This window comes from Mandrillus leucophaeus, unplaced genomic scaffold (genome assembly GCF_000951045.1).
Source record: "Mandrillus leucophaeus isolate KB7577 unplaced genomic scaffold, Mleu.le_1.0 Scaffold100, whole genome shotgun sequence".
NCBI classification, from domain to species: Eukaryota; Metazoa; Chordata; class Mammalia; order Primates; family Cercopithecidae; genus Mandrillus; species Mandrillus leucophaeus.
In genome coordinates this window covers 1,471,550-1,490,772 of record NW_012098099.1, presented here as the reverse complement: position 1 = coordinate 1,490,772, position 19,223 = coordinate 1,471,550, and positions in this window count along the sequence as shown.

The window sequence follows — 19,223 nt, the reverse complement described above, 5'->3', positions numbered from 1 at the left end:
TAGACACTGGCAACTACTATAGGGGACAGGGAGGGAGTGGGGCAAGGGCTGAAAAAAATTACCTATTGGACACTATGCTCAGTACCTGGCTGACGGGATCAATTGTACCCCAAACCTCAGCATTATGCTCTATGCCCAGTTTGCACATGTAATGCCTTAATTTAAAATATGAATTGAAATTATTTTTAAAAACTAATTTGAGATTGAGAGAAGGCTTTGTTTTGCTTTACCTTTGAAAATAATTATATATGAAATAACATATACAATATGTGTGTGTGTGTATATATATGTATGTGTATAGATAGGTGTGTGTGTGTGCAGTTTAAAGAATAACAATAAATATCCATGGCTTCACATCCACATTCAGGAAAAGAACATTACCAGAACTTTAGAATTTCTTGTGGTCCCTTGCCCATCGTATCCCGCTGAAGGGAAATTATTTTTAAGATAAAAGAGACTTGAGCACATTTATATGGTAATGGAAGCATCTAGTTGAGAAGAACTGGTTGAATATGCAGTAGATTAAAGAAAATGATGTTTAATAGTGAGGCATTATTGCAATAGCAAGAGTGAATAGGATCTAAGGCACAGGAGGAGGTGTGGTCATGTATTAGGAGAGGGGCAGCTCTGATGAGGGGAAATTAGATAGGTTTGGTGTTATAAAGTTCAGGAAGTTCCTTTTTGATGCTTCACAATTCTCAGTAAAATAGGAAATGGGCCCATCTGCTGAAAACAAAAAATCTTCAAGGAAAGATGGGACACGATTTGAAGTAGTCGTTGTTGAGAGTTGGAGGATGAATTGCTCAGAGAAGTTTAATAGTTCTGCTGATCAGTGTTGAGGGCTTATTTGAGGCTGATCATGTTTTTTTTTATTATTATCATACTTTAAGTTCAGGGTACATGTGCACAACGTGCAGGTTTGTTACATAGGTATACATGTGTCATGTTGATTTGCATGTAAATGATGAGTTTACATCAACTCATCATTTACATTAGGTATTTCTCCTAATGCCCTGCCTCCCCCAGACCCCCACCCCTCAGCAGGCCCTGGTGTGTGATGTTCCCTGCCCTGTGTCCAAGTGTTCTCATTGTTCAATTCCCACCTATGAGTGAGAACATGTGGTGTTTGGTTTTCTGTCCTTGCGAGAGTTTGCTCAGAATGATGGTTTCCAGTTTCATCCATGTCCCTACAAAGGACACGAACTCATCCTTTTTATGGCTGCATAGTGTTCCATGGTGTATATTCATGGTGCATCCATGTCCCTACAAAGGACACGAACTCATCCTTTTTATGGCTGCATAGTATTCCATGGTGTATATGTGCCACGTTTTCTTAATCCAGTCTATCATTGGTGGACATTTGGGTTGGTTCACCCTTTGCTATTGTGAATAGTGCTGTAATAAACATATGTGTGCATGTGTCATTATAGTAGCATGATTTATAATCCTTTGGGTATATACCCAGTAATGGGATTGCTGGGTCAAATGGTATTTTTGTTCTAGACACTTGAGGAATCGCCACACTGTCTACCACAGTGATTGAACTAATTTACACTCCCACCAGCAGTGTAAAAGCATTCCTATTTCTCCACATCCTCTCCAGCATCTGTTGTTTCACGACTTTTTAATAATTGCCATTCTAACTGGTGTCAGATGGTATCTCATGGTGGTTTTGATTTGCATTTATCTGATGACCAGTGAGGATGAGCATTTTTTCATTTGTCTGTTGGCTGCATAAATATCTTCTTTTGAGAAGTGTCTCTTCATATCCTTTGCCCACTTTTTGATGGGGTTGTTTGTTTTCTTCTTGCAAATTTGTTTAAGTTCTTTGTAGATTCTGGATATTAGCCCTTTGTCAGATGGGTAGATTGTAATCATTTTCTCCCATTCTGTAGGTTGCCTGTTCACTCTGACGGTAGTTTCTTTTGCCATGCAGAAGCTCTTTAGTTTAATTAGATCTCATTTGTCTTTTTTTTGGCTTTTGCTGCTGGTGCTTTAGTCATGAAGTCCTTGCCCATGCCTATGTCCTGAATGGCTTTCTACATATGGCTACCCAGTTTTCCCAGCACCATTTGTTAAATAGGGAATCCTTTTCCCATGTCATATTTTTGTCAGATTTGTCAAAAATCAGATAGTTTTAGATGTGTGGTGTTATTTCTGAGGCCTCTGTTCTGTTCCATTGGTCTATATATCTGTTTTGGTACCAGTACCATGCTGTTTTAGTTACTGTAGCCTTGTAGTATAGTTTGAAGTCAGGTAGCGTGATGCCTCTAGCTTTGTTCTTTTTGCTCAGGATTGTCTTGGCTATACTGGCTCTTTTTTGGTTCTATATGAACTTTAAAGTAGTTTTTTCTAATTCTGTGAAGAAAGTCATTGGTAGCTTGATGGGGATGGCATTGAATCTATAAATTACCTTGGGCAGTAAGGCCATTTTCACGATATTGATTCTTCCTATCCATGAGCACGGAATGTCCTTTCATTTGTTTGTGTCCTCTTTTATTTTGTTGAGCACTGGTTTGTAGTTCTCCTTGAAGAGGTCCTTCACAACCCTTGTAAGTAGGAACCCTAGGTATTTTATTCTATTTGTAGCAATTGTGAATGGGAGTTCACTCATGATTGGGCTCTCTGTTTGTCTGTTCTTGGTGTATAGGAATGCTTGTGATTTTTGCACATTGATTTTGTATCCTGAGACTTCGCTGAAGTTGCTTATCAGCTTAAGGAGATTTTAGGTTGGGACGATGACGTTTTCTAAATACACAATCATGTCATCTGCAAACAAGGACAATTTGACTCCCTTTTTTCCTAAGTGAATACCCTTCATTTCTTTCTCTTGCCTGATTGCCCTGGCCAGAACTTCCAACACTATCTTGAATAGGAATGGTGAGAGAGGGCATCCTTGTCTTGTGCCAGTTTTCAAAGGGAATGCTTCCAGTTTTTGCCCATTCAGTATGATACTGGCTGTGGGTTTGTCATAAATAGCTCTTATTATTTTGAGATACATTCCATCAATACCTAGTTTATTGAGAGTTTTTAGCATGAAGTGCTGTTGAATTTTGTTGAAGGCCTTTTCTGCATCTATTGAGATAATCATGTGGTTCTTGTCATTGGTTCTGTTTATGTGATGGATTATGTTTATTGATTTGGGTATGTTAAATCAGTCTTGCATCCCAGGGATGAAGCTGACTTGATTATGGTGGATAAGCTTTTTGATGTGCTGCTGGATTTGGTTTTCCAGTATTTTATTGAGGATTTTTGCATCGACGTTCATCAAGGGTATTGGTGTAAAATGTTCTTTGTTTGCCGTGTCTCTGCCAGGCTTTGGTATCAGGATAATGCTGGCCTAATAAATGAGTTAGGGATGATTCTCTCTTTTTTTATTGATTGGAATAATTTCAGAAGGAATGGTACCAGCTCTTCTTTGTACCTCTGGTAGAATTTGGCTGTAAATCCATCTGGTCCTGGGCTTTTTTTGGTTGTTAGGCTCTTAATTACTGCCTCAATTTCGGAGCCTATTATTGGTCTATTCAGAGATTCAACTTCTTCCTGGTTTAGCCTTTGTCCAGAAATTTATCCATTTCTTCTAAATTTTCTAGTTTATTTGCATAGAGGTGTTTATAGTATTCTCTGATGGTAGTTTGTATTTCTGTGGGATCGGTGGTGATATCCCCTTTGACATTTTTTATTGCATCTATTTGATTCTTCTCTCTTGGTCAGTTAGCGGTCTACCAACTTTGTTGATCTTTTCAAAACACCAGCTCCTGCATTCATTGTTTTTTTGAAGGGTTTTTTGTGTCTCTCTCTCTTTCAGTTCTGTATTTTAAGTGACATCAATCTGCTCTGTTGTGTGTCTTTCCGTTTCTTTCTCTGGGAATATTTGGTCATATGGTTTGGATGTGTCCCCACCCAAATGCCATCTTGAATTATAGTTCCCGTAATCCCCATGTGTCATGGGAAGGACCAGGTGGGAAGTTATTACTGAATTATAGGGGCAGTTACCCTCTTGCTGCTGTTCTTGTAATAGTGAGTGAGTTCTCACAAGATTTTCTCCCCTTTTTGCTCAGCACTTCTCCTTCCTGCCATCATGTAAAGAAGAATGTGTTTGTTTACCCTTCAGCCATGATCATAATTTTCCTAAGGCCTCCCCAGCCATGTGGAACTGTGAGTCAATTAAGCCTCTTTCTTTTATAAATTACCCAGTCTTGGGCAGTCCTTTATAGCAGCATGAGAATGGACTAGTACATTTGGCCATTTCTATGTAAGTGTAGAAAAAAAGAAACTTGGAGAGTTGCAGTTCTGCTGGACATATGAAGAAAATGTTGAGGATCAAAGTAGTAGAGAATATTAGCAAGAGCTTAAAAATAAATCCCCATTATGATAGAAGGGAGAGGAACAAAAGAGAGTCACAAGACCACAATTTCCAATGAGGGTGGAGGGTGGTCAGCCGGGAGTAGGAGCCTTGAATGAATGATTTGGAGGTAAAGGAAGTTTGGATGATAACACAGCCCAAGCTGCAGCGGGAAGGATCACTCATCCTCCACTCCTGGCACTGCCTTTATTTGGAGTGGTTCTCTGTGTCCTTCATTCACCTCTACTCTGTGAGATGAACAGCTTCTCTGATTGGTAAGCTAGTAGAAGTTATTCATGAGTACCCAGTTCTGTTCTCCCTTGCACTGCCCCAGGAAGCGCATTTTGATCTGCTTCTCTGACTTTCTCCTGGAGAAGCCTACACCCATTCAGCCTGGGAGGTGCATTTAATTCTAGGGCCCACTATCGGGAAGCTTATTGTTGGCTGCATGGATAATTCAGTATCTGTATAATGTTGAGAAATTCATTTCCATCTATCTTGCTCTTTCTTTATCTTATAATTGGCTCAGAACTTAATTAAAAACGAGGAGTGGAATTATTTATGGCCCATGTTCAATCCAACACCATAATTTTTGGAGATGGAAGCTTGGGAAGTGTGGAGGGAAAGGTCATTAGAAATGGAGTGATCAAAGAACAGTGGACCTAAGTGTTAAATGAGTTGTTTCAGTAGATGTTGGAGTCACTCAGGATGTGGGACTTGGGACAGAGAGGAAGGTTAGCAAGCAGGTTTCAAAATATTTAATCAATGGGGAAGACTGAGCATGAGATCAGGTCAAGGGTATGGTGTGAGCCAACAAAGAGCTGAATTTTGTTTTGCTTTATTTTTTTAAAAACTGCCCATGTCTAATGTTTGGAAATGGCAATGGGAACAGAGAGGAAACCAGCTCCGTGACTTATAAATGGGTCAACAGCAAAGTCATGTGGAGCATGACAGAGATGATGGCATAGTGAGAGTAACAGCCACGGGAACTCATGCTTTGGAACTAAAGGAACAATAGCAGGGCTTGCAGGCAGGGATGATTTAGTCCAACCAGTTTCTTTGAGTAGTCAGGAGTTCACTCCCTTAGCCTGAAAACGGAAGATGAAACGACTGATTCCCAGCAACTATAGTCCCTACTCACATGGACCAGAACAGGGACCAACCCAAAAGCTGATGGTCTTTGTGTTCATGCACAGCTAACCCTAGAGCTTACAGGCCTCATTCGTGTGATCTGGGGAGTTGGTCCCACAGCCTAGTGGATGGAGGTGAGCCCTGTGGCTGAAAGCTCATGATGCAAGCTATATGCACGCCCTCCACCACTGCAGCCATCCTCACCTGTGTACCCATGCACCCAGCTAAAACAGAGTGCTGAACACCTCCAGAAGCACTCTCCTTTACTAGGAAATTAAAAGAGACTGATGGGTAAGAAGACTTACCCATACTTTTTGGTGCATTTTAGAGAAGTCTCTGCAGCCCACTGCAACAGGGCTTCTATCATAAGGGCTTCTAACTGAAGTTATAAAGGGAGCTGAGGGAGGCAGGCTGTTTGCAAGTTTAGTATCTTCTACCCTTCAAACAGTGAGTGAGAGTAGTATCAGGTGTGTGACAAAACAGATGTATGCAAAGACATAAAATGAATTTTTAAAAGCAAATCCCATTTCCCTTTATACATACCCATTCCTTCTCAGCAGTGGATAACTGGACATTGATCTTGCCTTTTTCTGCTATTCTATTTACTCCTGTTTTAAAACTCCATGACATTGAGGTAAATATTCCATTGAAGTGAGCTGTTATATCCGTGGAAGCTCCTAGCTTCCTCACTCAAACTCCGTCCCATCCTAAGGTCTTTGCTCACCTCTTACTGACGCCACTTCTATTTCCACAGGCGCTGGTGTTCCCATCTTTGGGCAGACTCAGGGAGAAATGTCTGCTTCCACGTGCTGGCACGCTTGGGTGGAAATGTGAGGGAGCCACACACATCTCCATTGTCATCCACATCGGCTTGGCCTCGGCACCCAGCTGCAGCAGTTTCCCTCAGCTCCCTCACCCTAAATGTGCCCAGCGCTGGTTTTTTGTGTGTGGCAGTTAGACTACTTTCAGGTACCTAGGTGTGCCCTCCTCCAGCTTCATCACTGGGTGACCCTCTGAAAACATAACCACTTCCTCCTGCACTCCAGTGCCTGGTGCACCCTACAGCTTGACATCACTTTGTTCGAGCAGCACGAGCTCTTGCAGATTTCATCTCTCACAAAACAAACCCCATCAAGAAGCAAATCCTCGTTTGTCTTGAGACAGATTCCCCAAGAGAACACTCTGAGATGAAGAATTGGGTGCACGTGATTTATTAAGAAAATGCTTTCCGAAATAAAAAGGAAATAAACCAGTAGGGGAGTGAGGGTGGGGAATGGGAGGCAAAGGGGAAGAAGGCAACCAAGGGTGAGCTTTCAGGCAGATTCCTGGGGAGGATGGCTGCAGCCTGACCCCTCAGGCGAAATCTGGAGTATAAATGAGCCTCAGAGATGCCTGGACCTGAGGGAGGGAGCAAGCAGTCATCTTCCCAACTCCACACCCACACCCACCAGTCATCTGTAAAGGGTCATCAGGTAGGGCACCAGCTCCCAGTCACCTGGAACTCTGAGCTCCTGCAGAGAAGGCAACTCCGAGATCATGGGGAAGTCCCCTGCAAGACGTGCAGGTGCAGACCTTTGAAAGCAGAAGGATGCTTCCAACAATCCCAGGGGACTGACAGGGCAGGGGGGCAGGGCATGATGCTCTTCCCTACCTCCAAAATCCTGTCCCCCAAGCTTTTCCTAATCTTCCAACTCCTCCAGCATAGCCCCATATCTTAACCTTGATGGGCCAACCGTCAGCTTTTCTGGTGTGTTTACCCTCCCCAGGTCCTGTCATCTCAAAACCAACCTGCTCACCATTGCCAGCTTTGTCATGTTTGTCACGTCAGTCCTTGGTTTTGTGTGTCTCTGTGTGTGCACAGGTGTGGCCATGTGCACACATATGTATATGTATGAAAGCATTAGTCACAGGCGAAGAGAAAGCAGAACTCACCATTTTTTGTTTCAAATTATCAGCGATTCACATCTTCCCACAAAGCAGGAGCATTGCCTTTTTGAAGCTCATCCATCACTCCCACTTCTTCATTGGGTGCCAGCTCATCTTAACCCACGTTGCTGGGCAGGGCCTCAGGCAGAGCTCACACACTCCCTTTAGGCTGCTCAAGCTTTTCCTGTGCTGTCTGTGGATCCTATCACGCCTGCCACAAACTGTCCCGAACAGTTCTCAGTTTATTCCAGCCACACCCTGGATCTCCCTAGTGATGTGCTCATTTCTTTGAAAGTTGACTTTAAGACACACCCATCACTCCTGCTCACCCCTCGAATCCTCTCATTGGTTGAGGTGGATTCAATTGCAGTCATGCACTGCAAAACAACATTTCAGTCAACAACGGACTGCATCTAGGACAGTGGTCCCGTAAGATTATAATGGAGCTGAAAACTTCCTATTACCTGATGATGACTTGATCCTGACCCTGGGTAGGCCTAGGTTAATGTGTGTGGACCTTCATATTTAATTTTAAAAGTTTAAAAGGCAAAAATATTTTAATAGAAAAAAAGCTTAAAAGATAGCTATAAAGAAAATATTTTTGTAGAACTTTCCAATGTGTTCGTGTTTTAAGCTACGAGTTATTACAAAAGAGTCAAGAATCAAAAAATTAAGGTTGGCCTGGCACAGTGGCTCACGCCTGTAATCCCAGCACTTTGGGAGGCTGAGGCGAGTGGATTACGAGATCAAGAGATCAAGACCAACCTGGCCAACATGGTGAAACCCCCTCTCTACTAAAAATACAAAAATTAGCTGGTTGTGGTGGCAGGTGCCTGTATCCCAGCTACTCGGGAGGCTGAGGTAGGAGAATCACTTGAACCCAGGAGGCAGAGTTTGCAGTGAGCCGAGATCACACCCCTGCACTCCAGCTGGTAACAGAGCAAGACTCCATCTCAAAAAAAAAAAAAAAATTGAAGTTTATAAACTAAGAAAGTTACAGTAAGTTAAGGTTAATTTATTAGTGAAGAAAGATAAATATATTTTTATCAATTTAGTGTAGCCTAAACGCACTTCCAGTCCTGCAAGCTCTATTCGTGGTAAGTGCCCTATACAGGCGTACCATTTTTATCTTTTGTGCTTAATTTTTACTTCATTTTTTCTATGTGTACATATGCTTAGATACACAAATGCTATTGTGTTAACAGTTGCCTACAATATTCAGTACAGTAATACATTGTGCAGATTTGTAGCCTGGGAGCAATAGGCTGTACCATGTACCCAGGTGTGTAGTAGGCTACACCATCTAGGTCTGTGTAAGTGCAGTCTAGGATGCTTGCACAATGCCAAAATTGCCTAACAATGCATCTCTCAGAACATATTCTTGTTGTTAAGCAACACGTGACTGCAAATGTCCATTCTGAGTTAAAGGACCAGCTATAGGATTTCCCAAATCTGCCCTACTAGTCACATCCTCTCTTTCCCCGTACAAACACCATTTGCCAAAATCATACCCACAAGGGAGAATAACAGAACAGAAATTGAAGTGCCACTTTTGCTAATAGAGATGAGGAGGCCAGGGTCATAAAGCATTAGCTAAAGTGTGTCTTGTGTCTCCCTATACTCCTTATCCTTACCCATTTGGGTCACCACACTGAGACCTTCATTACTCCAGGGGGAGTCGTGATGTCAGAAACAGCAAAGCAAGGCATCAGATTCTTAAATGCTAATTTTGGGATATCTTGTGTGCCTTCTGCAGCAGGAGAAAGCCGTCCTTCTGACAACTCCTTTCTTATGATATTGGGATGTGTTTCTAGAGCCCAGATTCCTTCTGTTGTTTCCTGCTCTCTTCAAGCAGTCCCAGCTGAGTTTAAAATTTAGCCAGCTTGTCAGCTGGTCCTACTTTCTTTCTAGCAAATGTAAGGCTAACACTGGATACTGGACCAGACTGCTCTCTACTTCTTTTATTTTTGCTTTTGGAATTAAACATTTCTTTTCCTAACATAATCATCCATAATTTACCTTCTGGGTTCTCTCCAGTATGAAATATACATGTAGAACAAGTTCTCAGTCCATCTGAGAACATCTATTTCACAAACACATTCTACCCACTTCTGCACTTCTTCATATCTAAATGAGGTAATTTTACCCAGGAAACATCTTCCCATTACCCCATCATCTGACCCAGACTGGGACTCCATTGTTGTGCTTCAGCCTGGCTTGATTTTAATTGTGGTTTTTCTCCTCTTCCCTGCCTCTCTGAGCAGCCCTGATTCCCATAAGCAAAGTGTCCAGGCACACCTACATTTTACTTCTAGACTTTGACTTTATAATAATTACACATGAGTCAGGATAGGCTAAGCTACACTGCACATCTTAGGGACTTGCAAGGTAGAGGTTATTGTTCACTCACAGTGTACGTCTTTTGTGAGTTGCTTCTGTTGCATGCCATCTTCATTTTTGGACCAGCTAGTGAAGCAGCCTCTTCCTGCAATGTTGCCAGTTGCTGGGGCAGAGAGAAATGAGACACGGAGAATCAAATGCTGACGCTGAAAGCTCCTCTGTGAGTAACATGCATTGCATCTGCCCTTATTTCATTGGTTAGTGCAAGTCACAGGACCACTTCTGAGTTCAACTGCGTAAGACTACAATGCTTCCACAGAAGCGTCTAAGGAAGAAAGTTAAAATATTTAACCTATGAGAATACAATTGATCAGAATGTACCTTAACTCAGAATGACATAGTCCTTGTATAATAAGGCCCTAGGCTTCTTCATCTATTTCTTGATAAAATAAATTCCATCACCCATGGTGAAACTACAGTTTGAGTCATGAAATTTTGAACACACTAAAGGGTTAAATAATCAGCAATCCCAAGTCAAGCGGATACATGAAGAGAAGGAGGAGGTAAATCCAAGACTGCACAAGCCAAATGAAGCCCAGAAGTGAGTCTCCCCATGGCTCCTTTCTTGGCTCTGCAGACACAGTCTGGGGATACAGACCCAGGGCCACCTGCCTCTGTGCAACACTAATGAACCGAAAGCCCTGAATGTCACACACTTGAGCTCCAAGGCGGATGTGTATTGTAGCTGCTTTTTGTAGTTCAATGTCCCTGTGTGCTCTCCTGGCTGAGAAACAGATTAAAGGGGAAAACAAGCTGTGATAGCAAAACAACATTCTCCCCACAGCCGCCTGAAGGCCTGTTGGAAGCTCTGCCTTGTTTTGAAGACATTCTTAAGTGGAACTAAGAGAATCTCATTTCCCAATAATCTCATCACAGCCGCAGCCACCCATCAACCTCCACCACTCACTGCACAGTGAGAAGTGGGCCTCCCCTGAAGTACGCTGATCCTCAAGCGCTGGTTTTTGCCAGTGTCCTCACTTGGCCAGGCACCAGCAAGGCAGAATTCACAACCCACTCCTCACCCTTTCTTTCTCCAGCATTCCCTCCGGAGAGGCCAAGGATCAATAACTAAATAAGGAGTATGCCAATTTCATAAATAGCTAAGCCTATCATTTATCATCGAAACAAGAATGCTTTTGAGACCAAAGAAGTTTGCTAAATTAAATGGGGTATATAAATTGAAATATTCATTGACCCTCAAATAGTTTTATGATGATAGGTTTATAAAATAGTTCTCTAAAAGCTATTTTAAAAAATAAATCCCCTTTCTAAAAAATAAAAATAGCAGTCTTATGTACATGAAATAACATTTTTTGAAATCTTTTTTATATTGGTTATTTGAGCATTTAATGCGCAAATAATGTAAGCAAATTGATGATTGTTAGTACATATTCACTTACTGTAATCTGCTTCTCAGCCACATCTGTTCTCTGTCACTAATATTTTTCTAAAAAACTTATTCTTTAAAATGATTTGATTTTTTTCCGAAACTTTTTTAAGTGTGCATTTTATGGTTAGTAGATTTAAAATTCTTTATATGTTCACTTGACTCTTCTCTGTACACCATAATGTATATTGGAATTGAGAAAATGCTGTCTTAATAGGCACTAAAAGAGAATCATTTACTGTGCTTATTGGGCATTTGTATGTCATTTGAAGAAATGTCTACTCAATTTGTTCCATTTTTCAATTGAGTTTTTGTTGTGATTGTTGTTGAATTATAGAAGTTCTGTATGTATTCTGGATATTAACCCTTAATTGGAAACATAATTTGTGAATATTTTCTCCCATTCTGTGAGTTGCCTTTTTACTCTGTTGTGTCCTTTGATGTATAGAGGTTCTTAATTTTGATGTAGTTTAATTTAGTTTTTCCTTTTGTTATCTGTCAAAATTAATTTTAAAAGATAAACTCTTTAAATAATATGTATCTATGATTCCTTTAAAAGAAATTCAAATTTAGATTATGTAAAATTAGTATATTTTATCTACAAAGCAAGGTATTGCAAAATATAATCATAGAATTTCAAAATGAAATATTACACTCCTTTTGAGCTCTCATTGTTTAGTTTTTTCAGTTTCTCTATTGCTTTATTAAGGAAACATTTCAACAGTTTTTTGTCTGCAAGTATTGTTTTCAAACTGCAGTTTTTTTAAAAAAACTTCAAATGCTGAGATTTGGGGGGGCTACATTTGTTAAATATTTGGAACAAAATGCAGATAGATTTTAGATTACCTAATCACACAAACGTTCAATACCATTTGCAAGACACTACTTAATTTGATGTATAAAGTAATTCTTCAAAGGCTCAAACATTTCTAAACTTCTGTTGATGATGGGCAGCAAAGGATAAAAATCTGTATTGCCTTTTCATTAGGGTTTTTAGTTTTCACTCTCAGCTGACACACACACATACAATACAGTTCAATTATACTGGTTTATAAAAAAATTTTCACAAGTAGAGATGTTATTTTGATTGCAACAGGTTTGAAAGCAATTGTGAATTACGTGCTCTGCAAGTTTCTTAATTTAGTAAGAATTTTTTTTTTTTACCATGACTGCACTGCATAAAAATTTGTATTTATATTAGTACAGCAAAAGAAAAATAACTTATCCCTTTCTTAGTTGAATTTCCTTGAGAAACAGACACTGAGGCTAGGATTGAGTGCACATAGTTCATTCAGAGGCTCAGGAAACCATCAGGAGAATGGGAAGATGACATTAGAAGGGAAGGCAGCCAGTAACAGGCTGTTCCTAAGCCAGCTAACATGGTGGGCTTAACCTTGTAGGAAGCTCTAGGTATCCCTGTAAAACACACTATGCCAGGCAAGGGGCCACGGAGCTGGGGCATTGATACCCCTCTTTTCCTTTTAATTATTGGCTAGGAAATGCTCCTGAGGGTAGTGCCCTAAGTACTCCTGGCCTTAGAGGTGTGGCAAAGTGAGTTAGAACAGCTGTGAATAGCAGTCTACTGACAAATACATATGTACCAGCTCACACATAAAGTGAGAAGGTTTGAGCAGGGCATTCACTGATCACTTCTGCTTCAGTTTTTGATGTTGAATTTGTATCAGTCTAGATCAATCAGGAAGCAAAAAACACCCAGTAGCTTAAATAAAAGGAATTTTATACAACGGTAAGCAAACTGTGTCCACAGGTCAAAATCGGACCTGCTTTTATAAATAAAGTGTGACTGCAACATAGCCACACCCATTCACTTGCATATTGTCTATGGCTGTTTTTGTGTTACAACAGCAGAGGTGAGTAGTCATGACACAGCTGTATGGCCCACAGAGTCCAAAATATTTACTATTTGGCCCTTTACAGAAAAAGTTTGCCTACTCATAATTTAATACAAAGAATGAATAAGCTATGGTAGGACAGTAACTATGAAGATCTAAAGGGAAATCTAAAGTGCTGAGGAAAATATATAAAAAAGAACGACCTTGGGGGTCTCCTCCCCAAGGGTAGGTTCAGAATTCATTGACGGGGGTGTGGACAGTGGAGAGGTTGTTAGGTTGCCCAGGCCAGAGCTGGCCCACAGTGGCCAGGTAAGCAAGAACAAGCATTTTTGTGCAGATGAGCCAAGGCTGGTGGGCTGGTGGGCAGATTTTGGGTGCCACCACAGAAGCGAGGCCTGGGGCATGTCGTGTTTCAATTTTGGCGGGGGGGCACAGAGTCAACCTTCCAGGTCAAAGGTGAGCCAAGGCGGATGGGGGGCACACAGAGGGAATCAGGCACCCTGAGGGAAGCAGGGCACTGCTGAAGTTGCTGCTGGAACTGGGAGCTGAAATGACCACCTTGTGTGGGAATCTACTGCACTATGTATAAGGCTTGGGTTGGGCTCCGTGGCTGGCTGGGTGGGATAAAGTTCAGGCAGGCAACTTACTAGATGACCATCCCCATGTGACCACACATGTGTGCATGGTTGGGACTTAGGAAGGGGTACAGGGAGCAGCGAGGCCACACTCTCAAGGGCTCCTGACTGCAATGCCACTGCTTGAGTTGAGGGATGCAGAAAGCTCATGGCAAATGCAAGAGAAAGCTGCATCTGTAGGAACCTAGCAGTGAAGAAACAGAAAAAAAGTGCCCCATCCAGAAGTGGTTGTGTCACACTGGAACCAGGAAGGAAACCCCTTCCTCCTGCAATGTCTCTCCAGGGGTCTCTACTTACAAAGCTTAACATCGTGCCAGCCAGTAAAGGAAAATATATACAAGGCCGAGAACTGTTATCAGCGAGCAGGCAAAAATATGAATCTGGAGCTTAGAGGCAAGAAATTGGCAAGAAGTAAAAAGTTGACTCTTCTTCAGTAGTTGAAAATTCAGTACTTAATTTTTCATTAAATATGTACCTTCAACATTTTAAGCTACTGATGCAAATGTTTTAAATTAAACATTATTAAATAATAAAAATAAAATCACTGTGCAAAACCACACAGACTTTATTCTATGTGTTCTCCAGCAAGACTGCTCAACATCTATTTCCTCTGCATATGTTCCACATCGCCTATTTACTTTGATGACTAGTCACCTGGAAGCCTTTGTGCATCCTGTACCCCAAAACGTGGGCCAAGGCACAGCCCACTGGTACACGGGCATCCACATAAAACACTTCACCACCACTGCAGAGAGGGGAGGAGGAAGCTGTCACTGGCTGCTTGCAGCTGAGAACACTTTGTTTTATCTGAAAGCAGTATGTGTTGTCATGAAAAAGGAGATGTAAACGATGTTGCATCTGTATACATATGGCGAAAGAGTAATAAGTTATCTCTGACTATTTTCACTTGTTAATATGAAAACTATGCTCACTGCACAGGCAAATCACCCATGCCCAGCTGAGATCATGGCAGCAAACAGAAATACAAAGTGCAGGTCTACCAAATCCATCCCAGCTTCTTTTAATGTAACTACTAATAGCACAACCTTAAAATAGATGTATTTAGGACAAGAGATAGCCAAGTCATGTTTTAGCCAGGTCTTTCCCAGACAAATTTGGATGAAATGTTACCCTACTGATTCCACACTTCAAATGCTGAAAAGCTGACATGGACATTGTAGCTTAGACCTGGATGACCACACAAGACCTCATCCACCTATTCTCCTCCCTTGAATCTCAGAGACTCTTTTATCCAGTCCACAGAGTAAAGGGCAGGTCTGTGTTATTCACCCAGGCACAGTGTATCAGAGAAGATGGAGCAGAGCTGCAGCACTGTTCAATGCAGGAACCTAACCCAGTAGTGAAGCTTGGTCCAAAGAGTGACTGCTCAGGTCTGATCGGATGAGATCAGCCACTCTTTCTTCCATGAGGATGCCTGACTGGAGAGATGGAGAGAGATGCAGGATTATGGGACAAAATATCCCCACATGGCACCACCTACCTCCACTCGTCACGTCCGCCTCCTCCTTCAGCACCCACACGCCTTACCCATACATCTGGCGAGAGTCCTGTCTCTCCTTTCTCAAAAACGTACCTAGACTCTATTCCCATTCTTTCCATTCCTTTCCAACTGCTGTGGTTTTGCCTTTCATTTTCTCCAGCCTGAACTCCTACAACAGTTTCCTCCACACTGACCACATCTGCATCCCTCTACAGATGCGGTCAGCTCCCTCTGATGACCTTGTGTTATGGATGAGATGAAGCTCAAACTCCTTAGCCTGAAAGATAGTGGTTCCCAGAGCTGCAAGTACATCCCAGTTATCTGGAGGTTGTCTTTAAAACTAACAAATAGTGGTCTCCATCTCAGGCTCCCTGGGTCCCCGGAGGTACAGGAATTGAATAGTGCTGTCCCTACAAGACCCTTCGCAACACAGCGCCAATCTCCTTTCACTACCTCCTGTAACCCACTATATCCTGAACCCACATAGATTATTTTCCATTTTCCTACCGTGACATGTGCTTTCATGCAGTGACTTTTCATATTCTTTTCTAGAGTATTTTTTCTTGCCTTCCTTATCTTTATACTTCCAGATGCTTCAACATCTAGCCCCAATAACATCTGCTCTGTGAGGTCCTTACTCATCAACTGTGAAAAGCTAGGCTCTCTTTAGTGTCTTACAGCACTTATTATTCTTAGCACAAATCGTATTTTTTCTTGGAGTTTTAAGGGGCACATAAAGTAACATCACTCTTCCTTGCTTAGTTCGAAGAGAGACACATTACTGCATTCCTATACCTCCAGAGAGTCAGTGAGCCTGAGGTGAAGACCACTATCTGTTAAAGATAACTCCAGACAACTTGGATGTACATTCAGTGACATCAGACGGAAATGAAAATATCAGCTTCATTACTGATAGACTGCACGCTGGAAGGTCACACTTGTGTGTGGGCATGGGGGCTTAGTACCACACTTTTCTGTCTAAATTACACTCCCTCCAAATGGGCAGAACCTGCCTTACTATGCTGCTTACCTGGAAGTGGAATGGCAGAGAGCTTAACAGTAGGAATGGAGTGAGGGGAGAGAAAGAGAGGCAAAGAAGCAAGCCCATTTTTCTCTTCCAAACTCTTCATCAGATAATCCACTGTGACTGACCCCCAGTGAAGGGCTGAGGAGGCGAGAGAGGTAGAGAAAAGCCTAATGTGGTCTGGTGGAAATCCCTCAAGGAAACATAATAATTTTAGAATAAATGCCCCCTAAGAGTACTGTAATTATTTTTATATGATCATCTTACTCTATTTCCTAGACTTCTAGAAACCCGAAGATGCGATTTTTTCATTTCTTCTGCCTAGTACTAAATTCAGTAAATGTTTGTTAAATGAATGCTTAATCCTGAAGTGTTATTTAACACGTTAGATTTTAAAGACAGTGATAGCTCAAATTTTAAAATCAAACAGCTTCTAGTCATTTCAAATTCCCAGTAGTCTCTCTAACATAATTACATGGTTTATTGGTTATGTTTGGACATTGTCTACAAGTATTATTTGTGGTAGACTTTATCCTCTAAATGGCTGAGTCTTCCATTAATTTTTAGTTGCTTTCTTAATTTAAATTCAAATAGGACAAAAGCCAGGACATGATGTCCTGCTGCTGTGTACATAGCTTAAGAATGATTTCTAAATATTTGCTACCATTTGTAAGAGAAACAGACCTTGTGAGGCATCACATATCTAGATAGATTGGAACCAGATGAGAAGCATGTGGTCCTTATTTCCAAAATCCTTGTTCACATTGGAGAGGGGTTGGCAGATGAAAGTTGAAACCTCTCCTGAATAACCAGATAAAGGGAAAGTGTCTGCCTATTCAAGTTGTGGAATAGTTTGGAAATCGGTAATGAAGAGAGGCCAAAACAGACCTCGGCCATTGGAGAGTAAAGTGGACAGAAGAAAGGCATTGAAACAAGAGAGCTTTGGCTTGGAATATCAGTAGGTCACTTATATCTCAGTAGCAGTTTCTTCATCTTGAAGGGGAGTTAATATCACTTTTGCAAAGTTGGCTGTGATAACTGAGTGAGGCCAGGTGTGGTACCTGGCCTAGCAGACACCAGTCTCTGTCATTTATACATTGGACTAATAGCACACCAGCATCATGGAGTAGCAACACTGCTTCTCTGTCAATGTTTGTGGAGACAGGGGTGGAGATGTTTCCTGAGCAAATTTATTTTTCAAAAACTCCTTCAGAGGCATTGCCCGTATGTCCCATGGTTGATTTTTTTTTTTTTTCATTTGTGAAAATGTAAACACAGGCTTGGGCACTTTCACCATGTTACCATTGCTGTACTATTTACCTTTTTTACTTGAATACAAGCTGTGAGTTTCAATGCTCATCTGGTCTACTTGGCTAGGATGACATTTATGCTACTTAGGAATGGTTGACATTTAGATCTTAGCAGTAACTGTTGGAACACATCCAGGTTAATCTTGGATAATTGGTTTAAATCCAATTCTTTTTGTTTTTCCCTTGGAGGAATGATAAGAAACTATTAACAGTGATTGCTTTTGGGTGAAAGAGACATGGCAGGAGAGGAGGCAGTCTCTAAGATGGCCCCCAAAGACCCCCACCTCCTAGTGTTCACCTCATTGTGCAATCCCCTCCTCTTCAGTGTAGACTGGACTTACTAGCTTGCCTCTAACGAACAGAATTCAGCAGAAGCGATGGATGTCACTTCCAAGATGAGGTTTTAGAAAGACTGTGACTTCCACCTTGAGTGGTTTTTTTTCTTGCCTTTTCTCTCACACGCTCACTCAGAGGGCCTCTGGTTTCCAAATTGTGAGCTGTCCTATGCAAGACCCCCGTGGCAAGGAACTGGGGGAGGCCTGCGGGAAACCACCTAAGAGCAACTCAGGCCCTCAATCCACTGCCTGTGATGGACTAAATTCTGCCAAAAACCAAATGAGCGAGCTTGAAAGAAGACTTTCCCTTTGTCAAGCGTTTAGATGAGACTGAAGCTCCAGTCAACAGCTTGACTGCAACCTCTGAGAGACCTCGTGCCAGAGACAACCAACTAAGCAGCAGCTAGACTTCTGACCCCGAGAACTGTGACATAATGAGTGCTTTGTTATATTAAGCTGCGAAATTTGGGGATAATTTATTGCACAGCAATAGATAACTAATAGACAGGGTAATCTGGCATATCTTAAATGTATGTGGTTGATGTCTCATGCCTCCCTAAAATGTATAAAACCAAGCTCCACCTCAACCACCATGGGCACACGTTCTCAGAATCTCCTGAGGGCTGTGTCACAGGCCATGGTTACTCATATTTGGCTCAGAATAAACCTCTTCAAATATTTTACAGAGTTTGACACTTTTCATCGACAAAGTAACACTCTGGCAAGTTTCCCCTGACATATTTTGCCCATCTGTTTATTTAAAATTTCGATTGCACTTGCTTTAGGAGTATCTCTTGACAACACTAATAATTATAGATAACTGTATCTCATATGGACCTGAACTCATTGGGTTTAATTTTGAGATTCAATACATGAGTAAATGCCATTTGTAGGTATTATTACTGGAGACAGTTTCACTCTCATTTTGTTTAAGTGTGCTTTCTTAGTTTGTCTCTTTGCTACATGGCCTGTATTTTTTTTTAGGTAATTTCACTCTTCTTCCTGTGGTAATTTGAAAATTATTAAGACTGATCTTCTTTCAATTTTAAGTAACATACTTAAAAGTGAACATTCCAAGTCATCTTCATTCAACCTCATAAAGCAAAACAAAATCTACTTACTTCTCCCTGTGGAAGATGAGGGCACCCCCTTAGACTTCCTTCTATAAGCTTCAAGATTGTGTCAGAACATATTAGGATTTTTATTTGTCTATTGTTGTTATTTTTAACATTATGTAGCTTTTCTATAAATAGGTATAATATCTACATTCTGTACTATGAACATTATTTTTCTATTTTTAAATAATTTACGGTTTACTCTCGGTCAGTGGTGGCCACCTAATTTTTTTTTTTTTTTTTTTTTTTTTTTTTTTTTTT